Here is a 22,872-nt window from a genome sequence, read left to right as displayed (position 1 = left end):
CTAGGCATAATCTCCCAACACAAAGGAGAGACAACAGAGATATACAAAACCAAAACAAATTTATAGGAGAAAGCAGTTACACAGCAGTCAAACAGAGCTGGAAAGTAACGTGAACAACATGAAAAAACAAGGGAAAAAAGTATATTTTGTATATTTTGAAAACAAATTAAACAAACAAATTCAAAGTGCAAAGAACAAGCTTTACCAGGAGATAGAGATTTAAAAAAAAAAAAAAAACAGTAATCCTAGAAAGGCAGGAAACCATAAACCAAATTAAAAACTATAACGAGAATATTACAAATAGACTAGATCAAGTAGAAGTCAGGACATCAGATAATGAAGACAAAGTTTATCAACTTGAAAAGAATATAGTCAACACAGAAAAGATGCTTAAATCTCATGAGCAATCTATCCAAGAGATATGGGATGTCATAAAAAAAACAAACTTGAGAGTCATTGGGATAGAAGAAAGTATAGAGGTTCAAACCAAAGGAATGGACAACCTATTAAATGAAATAATCCTAGAAAACTTCCCAGAGATGAAAGATGGAATGGACTGCCAAATCCTGGAAGCCTACAAGACCCCAAACATTCAAAACCATAATAGACCAACTCCAAGACATATAATTATGAAGATATCCAACATACAGAACAAGGAGAGAATATTAAAAGCTACGAGAGAAAGGAAGCAGATTAAATTCAGCGATAAATCTATTAGGTTAACAACTGATTTTTCATCACAGACTTTGAAAGCGAGAAGATCATGGAACAACGTATTTCAAACACTGAAAAATAATGGATTCCAACCAAGAACACTGTATCCAGCAAAATTAAGCTTCAGATTTGACAATGAAATTAAAATATTTCACAATAAACAAAAGCTAAACGAATTCGCAGCCAGAAAACCAGCACTGCAAAGCATTTTGAGAAAAATACTACAAGAAGAGGAACTGAAAAATAGCGCCCAAAACTAACAGTGGGAGGTATCTCAGTAAAGGGGGAGAAAAATAACCAAAGAGGAAAAACTAGCCAAACTAAAATAAATAAATAAATAAACATGACTGGAAGTACAAACCATATTTCAATTGTAACCTTAAATGTTAACGGCTTAAAAATTCACCAATCAAGAGACATAGGCTAGTAACCTGGATTAAGAAAACAAATCCAAAAATATGCTGCCTTCAGGAGACTCATATGATAGGAAAAGACATACACAGGCTGAAGGTGAAAGGTTGGGAAAAATCATACCACTCACATGGCCCTTGGAAGCCAGCAGGAGTGGCCATACTCATATCGAATAAAATCAACTTCAAACCTAAGTTAATCAAAAGGGATAAAGAAGGAGACTATATACTGTTAAAAGGAACCATTCACCAACAAGACATAACAATTATCAATTTGTATGCACCAAACAATGGTGCTGCAATGTTCATAAAACAAACTCTCCTCAAGTTCAAGAGTCAAATAGACCACAACACAATAATTATGGGTGACTTCAACACACCGCTCTCACCATTAGACAGATCCTCTAGACAAAAGCTGAATAAAGAAACTATAGAACTCAATAACGCAATCAATAACCTAGACTTAACTGATATATATAGAATATATCAACCATCATCAAGTGGATACACGTTCTTCTCAGCAGCACATGGATCCTACTCAAAGACAGACCATATATTATGCCATAGGGCAACTCTCAATAAATATAAAGGTGTGGAGATAACACCATGCACCGTATCTGATCATAATGGAATGAAACTGGAAATCAATGATAAAAGAAGGAAGGAAAAATCCTGCATCACCTGGAAAATGAACAATATGTTACTGAATGATCAATGGGTTACAGAAGACATAAAGGAGGAAATCAAAAAATTCTTAGTAAACGACAATACAGACACGGAATCTATGGGACACAATGAAAGCAGTTTTAAGAGGGAAATTCATTTCCTGGAGTTCATTCCTCAAAAAAAGAAAAAACCAACAAATAATGAACATCTTAAAACCCTAGAAAAGAAAGAGCAAAACAACACCAAATGTAGTAGAAGACAAGAAATAATTAAAATCAGAGCAGAAATCAACGAAATTGAAACAAAAAAAAAAAAACATTGAAAAAATTGATAAAACTTAAAGTTGGTTCTTTGAAAAAATAAATAAGATCTACAGGCCCTTAGCCATGCTAATGAAGAGAAGAAGAGAGAGAACTCAAATTACTAACATACGGGATGAAAAAGGCAATATCACAACAGACACTACAGAAATACAGAAGATAATTAAAAAGTATTTTGAAACCCTATATTCCAATAAAATAGAAGATAGTGAAGATATCGATAAATTTCTTAAGTCATATGATCTGCCCAGATTGAGTCAGGAAGACACACACAATTTAAACAGACCAATAACAAAGGAAGAAATAGAAGAAGCCATCAAAAAACTACCAACCAAGAAAAGCCCTGGACTGGATGGGTATACAGCGGAGTTTTACAAAACCTTCAAAGAAGAATTAATACCAATACTTTTCAAGCTATTTCAAGAAATAGAAAAAGAAGGAGCTCTTCCAAATTCATTCTATGAGGCCAACATCACCCTGATCCCGAAACCAGACAAAGACACTTCAAAGAAAGAAAATTACAGACCAATATCTCTAATGAACTTAGATGCAAAAATTCTCAATAAAATCCTGGCGAATCGAATACAAAAGCATATCAAAAAAAGTGTGCACCATGATCAAGTAGGATTCATCCCTGGGATGCAAGGCTGGTTAAATATACAGAAATCAATAAATGCTATTCACCACATCAATAGACTTAAAGATAAGAACCATATGATCATCTCGATAGATGCAGAAAAAGCATTTGACAAAGTACAACATCCCTTTATGTTCAAAACACTAGAAAAACTAGGGATAACAGGAATTTACCTCAACATTGTAAAAGCTATATATGCTAAGCCTCAGGCTAGCAACAACATTCTAAATGGAGAAAAACTGTAGGCATTCCCTCTAAAATCAGGAACAAGACAGGGATGCCCTCTCTCACCACTTCTATTCAATTTACTTCTTGAAATACTAGCCAGAGCAATTAGACAGACAAAAGAAATTAAAGGCATAAAAATAGGAAAAGAAGAACTTAAATTATCACTATTTGCGAATGATATGATACTATATCTAACAGACCCAAAAGGGTCTACAAAGAAACTGCCAGAGTTAATAAATGAATTCAGCAAAGTGGCAGGATATAAAATCAACACGCATAAATCACAGGCATTCCTGTATATCAGCAACAAAACTTCTGAAATGGAAATGAGGAAAACCACTCCTTTCACAATATCCTCAAAAAAAATAAAATACTTGGGAATCAACCTAACAAAAGAGGTGAAAGATTTATACAATGAAAACTACAGAACCCTAAAGAGAGATAGAACAAGATCTTAGAAAATGGAAAAATGTACCCTGTTCATGGATAGGCAGAACTAACATCATCAAAAAATGTACCCTGTTCATGGATAGGCAGAACTAACATCATCAAAATGGCGATATTACCCAAAGTTCTCTACAGGTTTAATGTGATGCCAATCAAAATCCCAACAGCATTTCTTGTAGAAATAGATAAAGCAATCATGAAATTCATATGGAAAAACAAAAGACCCAGAATAGCAAAGGCAATTCTAAGCAGGAAGTGTGAATCTGGAGGCATAGCGATACCAGATTTCAAACTATATTGCAGAGCAATAGTAACAAAAACAGCATGGTACTGGTACCAAAACAGGCAAGTGGACCAATGGTACAGAATAGAGGACACAGAGATCAATCCACAAAATTACAACTTTCTTATATTTGATAAAGGGGCTAAAAGCATGCAATGGAGGAAGTATAGCATCTTCAACAAATGGTGCTGGGAAAACTGGAAATCCATATGCAACAAAATGAAGCTGAACCCCTTTCTCTTGCCATGCACAAAAGTTAACTCAAAATGGATCAAAGAGCTTGATATCAAATCAGAGACTCTGTGTCTGATAGAAGAAAAAGTTGGCTACGATCTACATATTGTGGGGTCGGGCTCCAAATTCCTTAATAGGACGCCCATAGCCCAAGAGTTAATAACAAGAATCAACAAATGGGACTTACTTAAACTAAAAAGTTTTTTCTCAGCAAGAGAAACAATAAGAGAAGTAAATAGGGAGCCTACATCCTGGGAACAAATCTTTACTCCTCACACTTCAGATAGAGCCCTAATATCCAGAATATACAAAGAACTCAAAAAATTAAACAATAAGATAACAAATAACCCAATCAACAAATGGGCCAAGGACCTGAACAGACACTTCTCAGAGAAGGACTTACAATCAATCAATAAGTACATGAAAAAATGCTCACCATCTCTAGCAGTCAGAGAAATGCAAATCAAAACCACCCTAAGATACCATCTCACTCCAGTAAGATCGGCAGCCATTCTGAAGTCAAACAACAACAAGTGCTGGTGAGGATTGGGAAAAAGGGTACTCTTGTACATTGCTGGTGGGACTGCAAATTGGTGTGGCCAATTTGGAAAGCAGTATGGAGATTCCTGGGAAAGCTGGGAATGGAACCACCATTTGACCCAGCTATCGCCCTTCTCGGACTATTCCCTGAGGTTCTTAAAAGAGCGTACTATAGGGATACTGCCACATCAATGATTATAGCATCACAATTCACAATAGCTAGACTGTGGAACCAACCTAGATGCCCTTCAATAGATGAATGGATAAATAAAATGTGGCATTTACACACAATGGAGTATTACGCAGCACTAAAAAATGACAAAATCATGGAATTTGCAGGGAAATGGATGGCATTAGAGCAGATTATGCTAAGTGAAGCTAGCCAATCCTTAAAAAACAAATGCCAAATGTCTTCTTTGATTTAAGGAGAGCAACTAAGAACTGAGCAGGGAGGAAGAGCATGAGGAAAAGATTAACATTAAACAGAGACGAGTGGTGGGAGGGAAAGTGAGAGAGAAGGGAAATTGCATGGAAACGGAAGGAAACCCTCAATGTTATACGAAATCACATATAAGAGATTGTGAGGGGAAAAGGCGCGGGGGAAACAAGGGAGAGAACTGAACAACAACAGATGAGGTAGAGAGGGAAGATGGGAGGGGAGGGGAGGGGGGATAGTAGGGGATAGGAAAGGCAGCAGAATACAACAGTCACAAATATGGCATTATGTAAAAATGTGAATGTGTAACTGATGTGATTCTGCAATTTGTATTTGGGATAAAAATGGGAGTTCATAACTCACTTGAATCAAATGTATGAAAGATGATATGTCATGAGCTTTGTAATGATTTGAACAACCAATAAAAAAAAGAATATATAAGAACTCTGGGACAGCAAAAGACAAAATTTAAGAGTCATTGGGTTAGAAGACACCCTGAAGATACAGGCAACGGCATTAAGAAACATTTTTGTGGACAGTAGATAAGTCCCCGGTCATTGGTTGATCCTGTAGAGTCAGTAAAAGCCAAGCCTGGGGGGAAAAATATTCCTTTTCAAAAAGGCAAGGATGTTATTAACACTTGGCTCTTACACTAACTGTCTTCAGACATTCCAGGACAATGGGCTCCCTGGGTGTAGCAGGATAATAGAAAAATGTTCCCAGCACTGCAACAGTAGGATAGCTATAAAAATATTACTAGATCAGAAACATTTTAGTGCACAAAGAAACCTCTTGATAACTCACAAGCCTTAAACTATTTACAATGCCCCCTATAGTTAACTTTGTGATTATGAGACCCTACATAATAAACTTGCAGAGTGAGTTCTGAGTCACTGTTCTTCCATCAGAGTGCACTGTCCTACCTGGCCCTAGCTTTACTTAAAAATATCTGTGTGTTTTCTTTGTCTTGGTATTTTTCTCCATCTCTCATTGCCCCTACTCAAGATCCTTTGTTGATACTGTGAGGGTGGCAGCACATTTTCAGTGAAATAATAGCAGAAAAATTTCCTCCCTTTAGAAATGAGAGGAACTAAATATCGAAGGCATTGACAAATTTCTATAATCATATAATTTGCCCAAATTGAACCAGAATGATATATACAATTTAAACAGATCAATTTTAAGTGATGCCATCAAAAGTCTTCCAACCAAGAAAAGCTCAGGACCAGATGCACACCCAGCCGAGTTCTACAAGACTTTTAAAAGAAGAACTAATACTGAAACTCTTCAACTTATTTCAGGATACAGAAAAAGAAGGAGCACTTCCAAACTTATTCTATGAGGCAAATATCACCCTGATTCTAAAACCAGGCTAAGACACATCAAAAAAAGAAAACTTCAGACCAATATCTCTAATGAATACAGATGCAAAAATTCTCAATAAAATTCTGGCAAATCGATTACAAAAACATATCAAAAAGATCGTGCACCATGATCAAGTGCAATTCATCCCATAGATGCAAGGTTTGTTCAACATACGGAAATCAATAAATGTAATTCATCACATCAATAGACTTAAAGATAAGAATCATATGATCATCTCAATAGATGCAAAAAAAAAAGCACTCCTTCATGTTCAAAACACTAGAAAAATTAGGGATAACAGAAACATATCACAACATCATAAAGGCTATCTATGCTAAGCCCCAGGCCAACATCATTCTAAATGGAGAAAAACTGAAGGTATTCTGTCTAAAAACTGGAACAAGACAGGAATGCACTATTTCACCACTTCTATTTAACATAGTTCTTGAAACACTGGCCAGAGCAATTAGATAGGCAAAAGAAATTAAAGAGATACACATAGGAAAAGAAGAACTCAAATTGTCACTACTTGCTGATGATATGATTCTATACCTAGAATACCCTAAAAGTTCCACCAGAAAACTTCTAGAACTAGTAAATGAATTCATCAAAGTACCAGGATATAAAACACCCATAAATCAAAGGCATTTCTGTATATCAGTGACAAATCCTCAGAAAGGAAATCAAAGAAAACCACACCATTTACAATAGCCTAAAAAAAAAAAACCACTTGGAATCAACTTAATGAAATAGGTGAAAGATCTATATAATGAAAACTATATAACCCTAAAGAAAGAAGTCAAAGAAGACCTTAGAAGATGAAAATATCTATCTTGCTCTTGGATAGGCAGAATTAATATTATCAAAATGACCATCCTTTGAAAAGCACCATACAGATTTAATGCAATTCCAATCAAAATCCCAATGCCATTTCTCATAGAAATAGAAAATGCAATCAAGAAATTCATCTGGAAAAATAAGAGACCCAGAATAACTAAAGCAATCCTTAGCAGGAGAGTGAAGTAGGCGGCATCACTATACCAGACCTTAAACTACACTACAGAGCAATAGTAACAAAAACAGCATGGCATTGGCACCAAAACAGATTGGTAGACCAATGGTACAGAATAGAGGACATAGAGACTAACCCACAAAATTACAATTATATTAGAAAGGTTTTATATTACAAAAACATGCATTGGAGAAAAGATAGCTTCTTCAACAAATGGTACTGGAGAAACTGAAAATCCATATGAAACAAAATGAAATTAAACCCTATCTCTCACCATGCACAAAACTCAACTCAAAATTAATCAAGGACCTAGGAATAAAACCAGAGAACCTGTGTCTAATAGAAGAAAAGGTAGGCCCTAATTTCCATCATGTGGGATTAGGCCCCAACTTCCTTAATAAGCCTCCTTTGGCGCAAGAATTAAAATCAAGAATCAATAAATGGGATGGACTCAAACTAAAAAGTTTCTTCTCAACAAAAGAAACAGTGAGGTGAATAGAGAGCCTACATCTGGGAGCAAATCTTTACCCCTCACACATCAGATAGAGCACTAATCTCTAGGGTATGTAAAGAACTCAAAAAGTTAAGCACCAAAAATAAATAAATAAATAAATAAATAAATGGGCCAATGACCTGAACAGACACTTCTCAGAAAAGGATAAACAATCAACAAATATATGAAAAAAAAAATGTTCATCATTGCTAGCAATTAGGGAAATGCAAATCAAAACCACTCTAAGATTTCATCTCATTCCAGTCAGAATGGCAGCTATTATGAAGACAAACAACAATAAGTGTTGGTGAGGATATGGGGAAAAGGTATACTCATACACTGCTGGTGGAACTGCAATTTGGTGCAGCCAATATGGAAAGCAGTATGGAGATTTCTTGGAAAATTGGAAACGGAACCACCTTTTGACTCAGCTATCCCTCTCCTCAGTCTATACCTAAAGGACTTAAAAACAGCATACTACAGGGACACAGCCTCATCAATGTTTATAGCAGCACAATTCAAACAACTAAACAGTGGAACCAACCTAAATGCCCTTCATTAGATGAATGGATAAAAAATATGGCATATATACATAATGGAATATTACTCAGCAACAAAAGAGAATACAACTATGGCATTTGCAGGTAAACGGATGGAGTTAGAGAAGATAATGCTAAATGAAGTTAGCCAATCCCCAAAAACCAAATGCCGAATGTTTTCTCTGATATAAGGAGGCTGATTCATAATGGGGTAGGGAAAGGGAGCATAGGAGGAATAGAGGAACTCTTGATAGGGCAGAGGGGTGGAAAGGGAAAGGGAGTGGGTGTGGAGTTAGCAATGATGGTGAATGTGATAGACATTAGTATCCAAGGTACATGTATGAAGACATGAATAGGTCTGAATATACTTTTTACACAACCAGAGATATGAAAAATTGTGTTCTATATGTATAATAAGAATTATAATGCATTCTGCTGTCATATATAAATTTTTAAAAATAGTTTAAAAAAAGAAATGAGAGGAACTATTCACATCCAGGAGGCATACAGAAATCCAAATAGACAAAATTTAAAAAGAACTGCTCTCTGGGCTGGGGATGTGGCTCAAGCAGTAGCGTGCTCACATGGCATGTGTGGGGCACTGGGTTCAATCCTCAGCACCACATAAAAATAAAATAAAGATGTTGTGTCCACCGAAAACTAAAGAATAAATATTAAAAAAATGTCTCTCTCTCTCTTAAAAAAAAAGAACTGCTCTAAGAAACACTATAATTAAAATGCCTTACATAGAAAAAAGGAAAGAATATTAAAGGCTTCAGGAGAAAAATTTCAGGTCACATTTAGAGGTAAAGCAGTGAGGATCATTCTGACTTTTCAATTGAGACCATATAGTCAAGGAGGGCTTAGAATGAGATATTTCAAGCTCTAGTTGGGCGGGGGGACAATTGCCAGTCACGATTGTTATATTTAGCAAAGCTATCTTTCTAAACAGGATGATAAATAAAAACATTACATGGTAAGAATTCCTGACCACTAAGGAGGCTCTACCAAAATTACTTAGGAAAATACTACATTCAAAAGTAACTCAAAAACAAGCCCCTAAGCCCCCAAATGGAAAAATTTCTATAATAATTATCTAAATGAAAATTAAGACTGAATGAAATACAACAGACATGATGACACGATTCTATATTTAGAAGACCCCATAAAACTTTACCAGAAGACATTTAGAACTCATAAATGAATTCAGCAAAGTAACAAGATATGAAATTAACACCCATAAATCAATTGCATTCCTATACATCATTGATAAATCCACTTAAAGAGAAATTATGAAAACCATTCCATTCATAATAGCCTCAAAGAAAATAAAATATTTGGGAATCAATCTAATGAAAGAGGTGAAAAACTTCTACAATGAAAACTATAGAACACTAAAGAAAGAAAATGAAGAAGACCTTAGAAGATGGAAAGCTCTCCCATGTCATTAGATAGGCATAATTAATATTGTCAAAATGGCCATACTACCAAAAGTGCTATATAAATATAATGCAATTCCTATTAAGGTCCCAATGATGTTCTTTAGAACTAGAAAAGGCAATCATGAAATTCATTTGGAAAAATAAGAGGCCTAGAATAGCCAAAGTAATGCTCAGTGAGAAAAATGAATCAGGAGGCATCACAATACCAGATGTTAGATTATACTACAGAGCTATATCAAGGATTTAGGCATTAGACCAGAGACCCTGTGCCTAACTAGAAGAAAAAGTAGGCCCCATTCTCCATCATGTTGGCTTAGAAACTGAATTTCTCAACAAGATTCCTAAAGCACAAGAAGTAAAATCAAAAATCAATAAATAATACTATACAAACTCAAAAGCTGCTTCACAGCAAAGGAAACAGTCAAGAACATGAAGAAAGAGCCTACAGAATGACAAAATGTTTGCCACCTGTACCTCAGATTAATCTCTAGGCTATATAAAGGACACAAAAAAGTTAATACAAAAAACCCCATAACCCAATAAATAAATATGCAAAGGTACTGAGCAGACACTTCACAGAAGAAATACAAATGGTCAACATATATATGAAAAAAGGTTCAACATCTCCAGTATTAGAAAAATGCAAATCAAAACTAAACCAAGATTTCATCTCAGTCTAAGCAGAATGACAATTATCAAGAATATAAGTTAACAATAAATGTTGGCAAGGATGTGGAGGAAAAGGTACACTCACACATTGCTGGTGGGACTGTAATTGGTGCAACCACTCTGGAAAGTAGTATAGAGATTTTTCAGAAAACTTGGAGTGAAACCATCATTTGACCCAGTTATCCCACTTCTCGGCATATATACTAATGACTTAAAATCAGCACACTATAGTGATATAAAGCCACATCAATCAATGTACATAACAGCTTAATTCACAACAGCTAAGCTATGGAACCAACTTAGGTTCCTTTCAGTAGATTAATAGATAAGGAAATGTGGTACATATATACAATGGAATACTACTCAGCCATAAAGAATGAAATTATGGCATTTGCTGGTAAATAGATGGAACTGGAAACTATCATGCTAAGTGAAATAAGCCAATCCCGAAAAACCAAAGACCAAATCTTCTGATATGTGGATGTTGACTCATAATAGGCTGGAGGGGAGGGAGGAGTGGAATTTTACTGGATTGGACAGTGGGGAATGGGGGAAAGGAAAAGGGATGGGACTGGGAAAGGCAATAAAATGAATTAGATTATAACTTCCCTATACTCATATATGAATATATGACCAGTGTAACTCCACATCATGTACTACCACAAGAATAGGAAGTTATACTTCATATATGTATGGCATGTAAAAACACATTCTACTGTCATGTATAACTAAAAAGAACCCCCCAAAAAGTAGCTCAAATCCAATTTTGTCCCATTTCAAAATCTGGTGCTTGAACCACTGTTCTACCCCTCTCCCCACCAAGTCACCATGTTAAGTGAAATTAGCCAGATTCAGAAAGACAAGTATTGAGGGTTCTCTCTCATAGTGGAAACTAAACTTTAAAAAAACAAAAACAAAAAGGAAAAGGGACTGATGGAAAGGGGGAAGAGAATGCTGAGAGAGGGACTGATAAGGGAGGTGGATATGTACATCACACATGTGTGGAAATGTCAGTCAAACCCATTAATTAATCTGTGCAGTTTATATGATTTAATAATAAAAAATAATTGCCCCTCCTGTATAACACTCACAAAGAAATACAGCAGACAAACAAAAGTGTCAGGAATAACAAACATCTGTCCATAATAACACTAAACGTAAATGGTCTCAACTCTAATTAAATTAAAGTCATAGGGTGGTAGAATGGATTTAATAAAAGAAGAAAAGAAGATACAATTATATGCTGTTTTGTTTTCTTATTTGTTCTTTTTAGATATACATGACAATAGAGTGTATTTTGACATATTACATGTACGTTAAGTATAACTTCCCATTCTTTCATGCTGTTTTCAAGAGACTCATTTCATTACCAAAGATATCCACAGGCTAAATGTAGGATTAAAAAGGAAAAAAAAAAAGAATTTCCATGCAAATCTAAAGACAAGTAGGAGTAGGTTGGACATATGGAACAAGGTAGATTTCAAGCAAAAATTAATCCAAAGAGACAAGGTCACTACATATGGGTAAAGGTCACTACATATGGGTAAATCCAACATGATGATATAACAATAATAAATACATATGCTCCAAATGTCAGTGTACCTAATTACATAAAATAAATACTTCAACATTAAATCCAAGATAGGCCCCATAATACTATGGGATTTCAACACACTCCTCTCACAAATAGACAGGTTATCCAGACATAAGATCAATAAAGATACTTCTAACCTAAATACTATAAATAAAATGGTCCTAAAAGATATCTGTAGAATAGTTCATCCAAAAACAGCCGAATTTACTTTCTTCTCAGCAAATCAAGGCATCTTTTCCAAAACAGGCAATTTATAAGTCTTAGCAAATACAAAGAAACTGATATAATCCTGTGCATATTATCAAATCATAATGGAATGAAATTAGGAAGAAAAAAATTATAGAAACTACATAAACCCATGGAAATTGAACAATAATCTTTTAAAAGAGGAAGTATCATAGAGTAAATGAGAGGAGGAATTAAAATACTTCTTGAATCAAATGAGAATAGTGATAAAACATATCAAACCTCTCGGGTACTATGACAGCAGTTCTAAGAGAAAAGTTTATAACATTAACTGACCATGTTAAAAGAAAGATCCCAAATATGCAACCTAATCTTTAATCTCAAGTCCTATAAAAGCAGGAATGAACTAATTCCAAAACCAGGAGAACACAGGAAATAACCAAGAGTTGAAATGAGGAGGAGGTGGAAAGAAACTATACAATGTATTTTTAGTATTAAGAAGAGTTGGTCCTTTGAAAAGATAAAAAACATCGATAAACCCTTCACTAAAGTAACCAAAAGAGAGGGAAGACCCAAATCAACAAAGTTAGAGATTTAAAAAAGGAGATATCACCACAGACATACAGAAGATCAATCATAAGGGACTATTTTATACAGAATAAAGGACTATTCTGAAATACAGAAGATCATAGGAATTATTTTTAAAACTAAATGGAAAATCTAGTAGATAAGGACAAATTTATAGACACATTTTACCTACCCAAATTGAACCAAGAGAACATAGAAAACCTAAATAGACCAATATCAAGCAACGAGATTGAAAATTCTGGGACCAGGTGGAATATAACCTTCTGATAGAGGAATAATGACCCAGAGCTAGTACAGCATGTTTATTAAATAGATTTTTTCATCAAAAGGTTATTTGTGGGAAAGTTTCAGCAAAGAAGGAAATCTGAAGAATGCAGGACTGGAAAGACATTAGGATTATCTTGTTACGCCCAGAATTCTCTATCCCCAGGAGTTGGTGCCTGAGCTCAAAGTCTCAACTGACAACAGCTCTGCACCTTTGAACAGAGCCTCCTCAGGCCAGCATCACCATAGAAACTGAGACATCTTGACCTGCACCTTTGCACAGGAAGTTTCCAGTGCAAAGCAGCCACAGGCGATCAGAGAGCATGGCTCAAGTCACTGCTCTCCATAATCCTTGATAAACATAGATGCAAAAATCCTAAATAAAATATCTGCAAACTGCATCCAAAAACACATTAAGAAGATTATATACCATGATCAAGTGGGTTTCATCCCAGGGATGCAAGTTTAGTTCAATATATTTAAACCAATAAATGTGATTCATCCCATAAATAGAATCAAGGACAAAAATCACATGATCATCTCAATAAATACATAAAAAGTCTTGGACAAAATTCAGCACCCATTCATGTAAAAAACACTGAAGAGTGCTTGCTTTGGCAGCACATATACTAAAATTGGAATGATACAGAGAAGATTAGCATGGCCCCTGAGAAAGGATGACATGCAAATTCATTAAGCATTCCATATTTATTATAAACACTGTATTGTAAGGGGAAAATATAATGTCTTAAATAACTGTATTTAAAATTGGCAAAAAAAAAAAAAAAAAAAAAAAACACTGAAGAAACTAGGTATAGAAGGAGCATCCCTGAAATCCCTGAATACTATCCAGGCTATATATGATAAACCCATAGTCAACATGATACTAAATGGAGAAAAAATAAATGCATTTCCTCTAAAATCAGAAATAAGACAAGGATATTCATTCTCACCACTCCTATTCCATATAGTTCTTAAAACTTTAGCAAGAATAATCAGGAAAAGAATAATAATCTTTTCCTATGATACAAATAGGAAAAGAAGTCAAACATCTCTACTGATGACATAATGCTAAACTTAGAAGACTCCTCCAGAAGACATCTAGATAAGCAAATCACTGAAGTTACAGGATACAACAATATCAACACACAAAAATCAATAACTGCTTCTATATTTCATTTAAGAATGCACTGAGAAAAAAGTTTAAAATTATTCCATTCACAATAATCTCAAAAAATGTATTTGAGAATAAATCTAACAAGATATTAAAGACTTTCATAATGAGAATTATAAAATATTGAAGAACAGAAGATGAAAATACCTACAATGTTCACTGAGAGGTAGAATTAATATTAATCTATAGATTCAATGCAATTCCCATCAAACTACCCAGGGTATTCTTCCACACAATTTATGATCAAATTAGTTATGGCAAATGGATGTAACTCACATCCCTGAGTTTGGCAAAAATTGCTATGTCCATGTTATTGTTGAAACTTATTCTCGATTTATCTTTGCCACTGCCTGTGTAAAAGAGAATGCTCAACATGTTATTTCTCATTGCCTAGCTGCTTTTGCAGTATTGTGCTGTCCTTTATCAGTTTTAAACTGATAATGCTCCATATTATACTAGTTCTTGTCAACAGTTTTGCTACCAATTTCATATTGATCATAAAACAGGCATTCCTTATATCCTCAAGGTCAAGCCATTTATTTATTAAGCTACAATCACAAAAAACAAAAAGTGGGAAATAAGACCCTACAAAATAACCTTAATCATGCTTTGTTTTAAATGTTTCAAATTGTGATTCTTAAGGTGACACTGCTACCAAGAGACACATATCTTCTGCTGTAACAGGTCTGTTTGGGCCTAGTTTGGTGGAAAGATCAACAAACAGGACAATGCAAAAAACAAGATTCAGTGATCATATGGGGTAGAGATCATATCGGGTAGAGGTCATACTTGTGTTTTCCCAGAAGGTGCATTTCATCCTATTTGGGTACCTGATTGTGCCATCAGGCATGGAGGACCTGGAGCCAAAGTTCAAATGACTAAAGATCAATCCAGAGATGTCAGCCCTGATCCCCAGAAGGATCAGGAAGCTAATAAGGAGGAAAAGGATGAGGAAGATTGTTGAGAGCCACAGCCGAAGGGGCTCCAGCAAACTTTCAGACTGCCAGCTGATGATTGGCTCACAGCGGCCCCAGCAACACCTAGCTGATTGGCTCCTCTGTGGAGATGCTCATTGAGCTGTTTCCCTGCCCTTTCAGACTACCAGCTGATGATTGGCTCACAGCAGCCCCAGCAACAACTAGCTGATTGGCTCCTCTGCGGTGATGCTCATTGGGCTGTTTCCCTGCCCTTTCAGACCACGGAGCTGCTCATTGGGGGACTTTTTTGGCTCCGCCCATGCGACCCAGCCAATCGGCCTCAAGAGCAGGAGGATTGTGGGAGAAAGAGGTTGTTGGGGTGTGTGGCTTGTGGGAAGCCGGTGGTGGCAGTTGGGCTCTGAGGGTTTTATTCCTGAGGAGCTGTTTTGTTTATCTTGTGTAGTTCTAAAAATAAAGTTAGTTTCTTTTGACAAGTGGCTCCTGAATTGTGCCCAGCCAGACTGCGGCATTTGGTGGCTCGCACGGGGAGCGACTGAGGGTAAGTAAACCGCTCGCCCCTGAGGGCAGGGTGAGAGGATGGGGAGCCATTTTAAGATTCCTCTTTTGTTTTGCTTCATTTTTGTTTTAAGTTGCCTGTCCCTGGAGATGAGTGAGACGGAAGAAAAACCGCTCACTTCTGAGGAAAAACTGTTTACGTCTGAGGAACAGATAGGGAGAAAGGACGGATGCACATGTAAGGAGGATAGAAAGGCTATAATGAATTTTTGTTGTTCCATTTTTATTTCATTCTGTCTCGGTTTTGTTTGGCGTCATCTTGTTGGGTTGTATTATAGTAGAAATACGGGATCAGAAATTAGTAAAAAACAAACTGAAAGAGTGTTAAGTAAATTGTTAGAGGAAGGAGGCATCCCAGTAAAATCAAGAGCAGTCAGGGCATACATTGATACAATGCAAAAATGTAGCCCATGGCTTTTTAAGGAGGAGTTGTTAAGTATATCACAATGGAACCATCATGGTGAAGATTTAAAAAGAATAGAAAAGAACAGCCCAGGAACTCTGCCAGCTGGCACATTGGCATTGTGGGCATTGGTATTTGGTTTTCTTAGTCCAAAGCCTTCAATTCAGACAAAGGTAGAGGAAGGAGAAGATATATTGATTCAAGTAAATGAGGAGGTCTCTCAAGTTAGTCAGAAAGAGGAAAAGATTCAAGTAAAAGAGAAGGTCTTTCGAGCTAATCAGACAGAGAAAGAAAGTTTAGAGCAGAAAAAGCCATCAGGGGGAAAGTTACAAAAGGAGACTGCTACTAAAACCTTTCTATCACCAGAGGGCTTAAGTGTCCAACCAACAGCACCACCTCTACAGGAGACTGCTACTAAAACCTTTCTATCACCAGAGGGCGTAAGTGTCCAACTGACAAGGCCACGTCCATATGCTGAGAGGCCCCCAACTCCCACAGTGGATAGTTCAGATCCTGAGACAGGATCTCAAGTATTAACATGCCCTGTATTTGAGGTAGGAGGGCAGCGAATTTACCATACTTTAAATTTCAAAACAGTGAAGCAGCTAAAAGAGGCTGTAATAACCTATGGTCCTCAAGCACCCTTCACTGTAAGCTTGGTCGAATCCATTACCAACTTGAACATGACGCCAGCAGATTGGGCTAATATGTGTAAAGCTGTGCTAAATGGAGGACAATATCTGTTATGGAAGGTTGCCAATGAGGAATTTTGCAAGGAGACGGCTAGGCGAAATGCAGCAGCTGGTTATCCTCAGAGAAATCTAGATATGTTGTTAGGAAAGGGACCTTATGAGGATCAGCAGCAACAAATTGCATATGATCCTGGTGTATATTTACAAATTGCTGTAGATGCAGTTAAGGCATGGAAGACTTTACAAGGACATGGAGGTTTACAAGGTCAATTATCTAAGATAATACAAGGAACTAATGAATCTTATGCTGAATTTGTAGATAGGCTTATTCAAACAGCTACCAGAGTTTTTGGGAATACAGAACAAGCAATGCCATTAATAAAACAACTGGCTTATGACCAAGCGAATCGTTGGTGCAGAGATATCATTAGACCATGGAAACATGAAGATTTAAACACATATATTAAATTATGTAGAGACATTAATGAACAAGAGCAAGTCATGGCAGCTGCAGTAAAACAGGCTTTAGATGCAAGAGACATTAATGAACAAGGGAAAATTGTGGCAGCTGCAGTAAAACAGGCTTTAGATGCCAGAGACATTAATGAACAAGGGCAAATTGTGGCAGCTGCAGTAAAACAGGCTTTAGATTCCAGGCCAAGAACATGCTACAATTGTGAACAAACAGGACATTTTAAAAGGAATTGCCCCATAGGAGGAGGGTTTAACAAAACTAGGTATCAAAGGAGTAGAATACCGGGTATTTGCCCACGATGCCGTAGAGGGAGACATTGGGCTAATGAATGCCGTTCTCAAACCACCATAGAGGGTACTCCATTATCAAAAAACGAACAAGGACCAAGTGTTTATCCACGATATCGTGGAGAAAGGTACTGGGCTCCATTGCCAAAAAATGGACAGGGGGGCCCAATGCTCCGGGGCCCAAAACCACAAATATACGGAGCACTGGAGGAACCCAGCAACCCCATCAGGGTAGTGCCCAGGACACATTGTCCATCAGATCCCTCATCAGACAAACCAGAGGGAGCGCAGGGTTGGACATCTGCGCCTCCGCCAGATCAGTACTAACTCCAGAGATGGGAATTCAAATCATTCCCACAGGGGTGAAAGGACCTCTTCCCAAAGGAACAGTAGGCTTATTATTGGGACGCAGCTCTTCTACTCTAAAAGGACTTATGATAAGTCCTGGGGTAATTGATCCCGATTATGAAGGTGAAATAAAAATTATAGCCAGTTCTCCAAATGGTATATCAGTAATTTCACCAGGAGATAGAATAGCACAGTTACTAATAATACCAAGCCTACATGATAAATTTTCCAGTCGTGCTATAGAAAGAGGTTCCAAGGGATTAGGCTCCACAGGTGTAGATTGGGCTATGCTGTCTTTAAATTTAGATTCTCGCCCCATGCTAAAACTAAATATTCAAGGACATGAATTTAATGGGCTACTGGATACAGGTGCAGACCTTAGCATCATCTCTCGTCAAGAATGGCCAAAACATTGGCCATTACAACAAGCCACTCAAACGCTTCGAGGCCTAGGAGTGGCGACTAATCCCCATAGAAGTGCAATGGTATTAGATTGGAAGGATCCTGAAGGATGTGAAGGAACTATACAGCCATATGTATTGGATCATCTTCCTATAAATTTATGGGGACGAGATGTCCTAGATCAATTAGGTTTGACATTAACAAATAACATCAACCAAAATGCACCCACTATTATGACTAGACAAGGTTTTAGGGAAGGAAAAAGATTAGGAAAACAAGAACAAGGTATAGCAGCACCAATACAAATAGATCAAGGAACAGACAGACATGGGTTGGATTTTCAGAAAGGGCCACTGAGACAATAAAAATTACTTGGAAATCAGAAAGACCAGTGTGGGTTCCTCAGTGGCCCCTGACTAAAGAAAAGATACTAGTAGCCCATGATCTGGTCAAGCAACAATTAGCAGAAGGACATATACAACCTTCTGTATCTCCCCATAATACTCCCATTTTTGTCATCAAAAAGAAATCTGGTAAATGGAGATTATTGCAAGATTTAAGAGCCATTAATAATGAGATGGTTATTATGGGACCTGCTCAATCGGGGATTCCTCAATTGTCTGCTTTGCCAAAAACTTGGTATGTTTTAGTTATAGATATTAAAGATTGTTTTTTTTCAATTCCAATTCATCCTGAGGATAGTCCACGTTTTGCATTTACTATCCCTGCACTGAATCATGAAGGTCCTGATCAGAGATATGAATGGAAAGTACTCCCTCAAGGGATGGCTAACAGCCCAACTATGTGTCAAATTTATGTTAACAAAGTAATCCAGCCACTTAGAAATCAAAATCCTGAACTACAAATATTTCACTATATGGATGATGTATTATTAGCACACAAAGCTAAAAACACATTGCTGGACTGTTATGCCACACTTACAAACTTATTAAAAAATTATAATCTAGAGATAGCAATAGATAAAGTACAATTAAATTTTCCAATTAATTATTTAGGAGTTCTATTATCCTCAACCATGGTCCGTCCACCAAAAATTCAAATACGAGTAGATCAACTCAAATCACTTAATGACTTTCAAAAGTTATTAGGAGACATAAATTGGATAAGGCCTTATCTAGGTATACCAACAGGAGAGTTGGGACCTTTATTTGATATCCTAAAAGGTCCATCAGATCCAAATTCACCCCGAATGTTAACGCCTGAAGCAAGAAAGGCATTAAAAATCATTGAAACATATATGGAAAATATGCATTTGGATAGAATTGATATAAGTTTGCCTTTATTATTTATTGTACTGCCAACAAAAAATATTCCTACAGGAGTATTTTGGCAAGAAGGCCCATTATTATGGATACATTTATCTTATTCTCCTAACACTATTCTTACTAGGTATCCTGAGGCTGTAGGACAATTAATACTCAAAGGAATAAAAGCAGCAAAAGGAGTGTTTGGAATTTCTCCCAATAAAATTATTACTCCATATACTATGAATCAAATTGATGAGTTAGCTAATGAGTTAAATACTTGGGCAATAATCATGTGCAAATCTAATGTTTCATTTGATAACCACTTACCATCTAATCCTTTATTGTCTTTTTGGTCATCACATCCTGTAATTTTTCCAAAAATGACAAGAAAAACACCTATCGGGAATGCTCCAAATATATTCACTGATGGATCAAATAATGGTACAGCAGCAATAGTTACACCTGATCGAACTTTTACATTTTTAGTACCCAAACAATCAGCTCAAAAGGTAGAGCTTAAGGCAGTATTACAGGCTTTTGTGATGTTTAAAAATTCTGTATTTAATTTATTTTCCGATAGTCAGTATATAGTTAATGCTATAGTATCCCTTGAAGATGCTGGTAGGATTTCCCCTTCCTCTACTATTTTCTTTTTGCTTTCCACTATACAAAGTCTAATCTGGGACAGAAAAGATCCATTCTTTATAGGACATATCAGGGCACATACAGGATTGCCTGGAGCCCTTAGTTTGGGCAATGATTTAGCAGATAAAACTACACATGACATACATATTTTCTCTACACTAGAAGAAGCTATAAATTTTCATAAAAAGTTCCATGTCAATGCTAATACTTTACAAAAGCGTTTTAAAATAACTAAGGAACAAGCTAGACAAATAATAAAACAATGTCAAAATTGTGTGACCTTTTTACCACAAGTTAATCTTGGAGTCAATCCTAAAGGATTGATACCTAACCATATTTGGCAGATGGACGTCACACACTTGCCAGAATTTGGAAAATTAAAATATTTGCATGTTACAGTTGATACTTCTTCTGGATTTTTGATGGGCTCCCTTCATGCCGGAGAAAAAACTAAAGATGTTATAGCTCATTGCTTACAAAATTTTGCCACTGTGGGTGTTCCAAAACAGTTAAAAACAGATAATGCCCCTGGTTATACTTCTACCTCTTTTAAACAATTTTGCTCATCATTTGGCATTACTCATATAACAGGAATCCCATACAATCCACAGGGACAAGGCATAGTTGAAAGAGCTCATCAAACTATTAAAATGTACTTATTAAAGCAAAAAGAAGGAATTGGGAAGGGGTATATATTCCCCAAAGATAAACTTAAAATAACCCTTTTTACTCTAAACTTTTTAAATTTGGATTCATCAGGGCTTAGTGCTGCGGAAAGGCATATGTGTCCAAAAAATGTATATAAGCCCAAGGTACTTTGGAAGGATATTCTAACAGGACAATGGAAAGGTCCTGACCCAGTAATTGTCTGGAGTCGGGGGTCTGTTTGTGTGTTTCCACAGGGAGAACAGCAGCCGATTTGGATTCCAGAGAGATTAACTAAGGTCCTGACCCAGTGATTGCCTGGAGTCGGGGGTCTGTTTATGTGTTTCCACAGGGAGAACAGCAGCTAATTTGGATTCCAGACAGATTAACTAAAGCGATTTCTACAGACCAAAAAGAAGATGTGATATCCAGAACTCCAGTTTGGTTATTCTTACATCTGCGACAGAACCAGAATGCTTTTTTCAATATCTATTTTATTATTGCCCTTTCCCATATATTTTTTTTTTTGAGCTCATACAGACCTAGGTTAATGTTTTGCTGATCAGTTCTATTTTTTGACTATAGAGTTTTTAAACATTGCAATGGAGATTTCACCTGTAAAAAGTTATAAGGCCTTTACTATTATGTTATGTGTCATATGTATTATGTGTGCACACTTGTGTTTTGTGTTTGAACGTACGTATGTCCATATGTCATATATGATGAGCGCTCATGAAAAAATGGATCCAAATAATTTTTTTTTTATTCACGTGATTTAAATGGTTTAATTTAAATTGGGTAAACAGCTGTTGAAGATTGTTTTATAATGTGAACAAAAAAGGAGGTTAACAGATCTGTTTGTTTACTTTCACCTTTCCTTTTCATTATATTTAATAATTCTCTTAAAGATAATGTAAATTGTTAAGAAAATTGTTTTCTTTTAATGCCTTCTGGAACGTTACATAATTTTTTCTTTAGCCATTATTGCCAAAATTCCTATCTTCATCCCAGTGCCGGTGAAGACAATGTAAATTGTTAAGAAAATTGTTTTCTTTTAGTGCCTTCTGGAATGTTACATAATTTTTTCTTTAGCCATTATTGCCAAAATTCCTATCTTCATCCCAGTGCCGGTGAAGACAATGTAAATTGTTAAGAAAATTGTTTTCTTTTAGTGCTTTCTGGAATGTTACATAATTTTTTCTTTAGCCATTATTGTCAGAATTCCTATCTTCATCCCAGTGCATGAAGACAAAGATAAAACCAATCTACAGCTTCTGCAATAGCCATCACTGAACTGCTTGCAGAACTTGCCTGGACTATGTATCACTTATATGCATTGTGAACTCACTTGTATGCATTGTGAACTATCTGTTGGTACAGCAACTTCTGGTAGTGTTGGGGTATTTATGCTGATGGTGTCATCGGTGGTACAATTTTTCCAAAAGGAGCCGTCAGCTGGCTTGGTGTATCTTCCTCCCTTCTGTTTGTCATGATCGTTCAGCTAAAATTTGGGGGACAACAGAGGTGAGGCAAAGAACCTCACCCCCCCGCTGGTACGAAGACCTCTACACAGGTGTGGCTGTATACTGGACTGGTAGTCAATGACGGGTAAGATCCAATTACTATGGTACCAACCTAAGACAGGAGGCTGACGCCTTGAGGTCAGCTCATCCAATAACGGGTAAGAACCATATGTACTATTGGACAACCTAAGGCAGACACAGTCCCTAAGCCACATGCTTCTTGTTTAAACAGAGAGGGGGAGATGTTGAGAGCCACAGCCGAAGGGGCTCCAGCAAACTTTCAGACTGCCAGCTGATGATTGGCTCACAGCGGCCCCAGCAACACCTAGCTGATTGGCTCCTCTGTGGAGATGCTCATTGAGCTGTTTCCCTGCCCTTTCAGACTACCAGCTGATGATTGGCTCACAGCAGCCCCAGCAACAACTAGCTGATTGGCTCCTCTGCGGTGAT

The 22,872-nt window shown here is 36.6% G+C and overlaps 1 protein-coding gene and 1 non-coding gene across 2 annotated transcripts in view; one reads left to right on the top strand and one right to left on the bottom strand.

Moving 5' to 3' along the window:
* Catspert (catsper channel auxiliary subunit tau) overlaps nt 1–22,872 on the bottom strand; it is a 165,073-nt gene that overhangs the window by 118,029 nt on the left and 24,172 nt on the right.
* On the top strand, nt 13,673–13,779 carry LOC143407663 (U6 spliceosomal RNA). Its single transcript, XR_013092405.1, has one exon. It is a non-coding gene; the product is annotated as a U6 spliceosomal RNA (small nuclear RNA).

The sequence above is a fragment of the Callospermophilus lateralis genome, chromosome 9, assembly GCF_048772815.1.
Source record: "Callospermophilus lateralis isolate mCalLat2 chromosome 9, mCalLat2.hap1, whole genome shotgun sequence".
NCBI lineage: Eukaryota > Metazoa > Chordata > Mammalia > Rodentia > Sciuridae > Callospermophilus > Callospermophilus lateralis.
Note: the sequence above shows the minus strand (reverse complement) of the source record. Positions and strands in the feature narration are given on the sequence as shown.